At 53.6% G+C, this 1,409-nt stretch overlaps 1 protein-coding gene across 1 annotated transcript in view; it reads right to left on the minus strand.

Annotated features, from left to right (window-relative positions):
- Positions 1–1,409, minus strand: part of TALDO1 (transaldolase 1) — a 5,818-nt gene that overhangs the window by 4,140 nt on the left and 269 nt on the right. The window lies entirely within an intron of this gene.

The raw sequence follows: 1,409 nt of genomic DNA on the forward strand, positions 1-1,409 counted from the left end.
GAGGGAGAGAGAGACAGAGAGACAGAGAGAGAGTAGAGAGAGGGAGAGAGAGAATCCCAAGCAGGCTCTGAACTGTCAGCACAGAGCCTGACACAGGGCTCGATCTCAGGAACCATATCATGACCTGAGCTGAAATCAAAAGTCAGACGTTCAAACACCTGAACCCCCCAGGCGCCCCTTATCTTCCTTTTCTTAAAACAAACAAGGGGCCTGGGGGGCTCAGTTGGTTAAGCGTCCAACTTCAGCTCAGGTCATGATCTCACAGTTCGTGGGTTCAAGCCCCGTGTTGGGCTCTGTGCTGACAGCTCGGAGCCTGGAGCCTGCTTTGGATTCTGTGTCTCCTTCTCTCTCTCTGACTCTCCCCTGCTCACGCTGTCTCTATCTCTCTCTCAAAAATAAATAAAACATTGAAAAATTAAAAAAAAAAATTAAAAACAAAAAACAAAACAAGAAAACAAAACACACACACTCCCCACCCCACCCCAACTGTAGTAAAACGCACACGGCACAGGAGGCACTACCATAGCCACGTCTAAGCGCCTGGCCGGGCATGAAAGCCATGTACACCGTGCAGCCGTCGCGACCGTCCATTCGAAGAATTTCGTCCCAAACTGAATCCCTGCACCCCGTGGCACTTTCCGTCCCCTGGAAGTGGCCTGGGCAGGCAAGTGCAGCGCACAGTGGTTTCCAAAACGCCCAGCATCTGGGGGTTGCCAGCCCAGCGCACACAGGAAGATCTCCAGCCTGTGCATCGCGGGCAAGGACCCGTGTGTGGCTGGACACAGGGATCGCTAAGGGCACCACCTGGCCACCCAACGCCAGAAGCACCGAGGCCTTGGGGACGTAATGAGGTGAAAGAGCAAGAGAAGAGAAAGGCAGCTGGCGGAGGCAGGGCCGTGCCTGGTGGAGGCTGGAGCGGGGAGCAGGCGCCGCACCCACACGCCGCCTGGATCCACGCATCCCACAGGCACCCCCTGGCTGTGTGCTGTCACCCTGATGAAAACAAAGTGACATCGGGAAGGGGAACATGGAGGGGGAGGAGCAGGGACAGACGGTAAATGGGCACCAGGGAACATTCTAGGAGGTTCTGTGCTCCAGGACTGGATTGCGGGGATAGCTGCACCACTGAATACATTTACTAGACAAACTGAGCTGTGCATTGATGAATCTCGCTCTAGTAACGCTGTTAAACCATAAAATGACAAGAGGAAGGTCACCACAAAAGGGCAGGAGGGATCTGCGGGGTGCTGCACCTTACTGGGGCGTTTACGGGGATCCAGGCTCCTGACATTCACTATGGCTGCACTGTCTTCTGTGTAAATAACATTCTGATAAAGTTGATAAAAACACACACAAACACCCAGGTTTCCGAGTCTAAGAGGTTTGAGAAATGAAATTCAGCACTGCCC

The sequence above is a fragment of the Crocuta crocuta genome, unplaced genomic scaffold (genome assembly GCF_008692635.1).
Source record: "Crocuta crocuta isolate KB4526 unplaced genomic scaffold, BGI_CrCroc_1.0 scaffold1161, whole genome shotgun sequence".
NCBI lineage: Eukaryota > Metazoa > Chordata > Mammalia > Carnivora > Hyaenidae > Crocuta > Crocuta crocuta.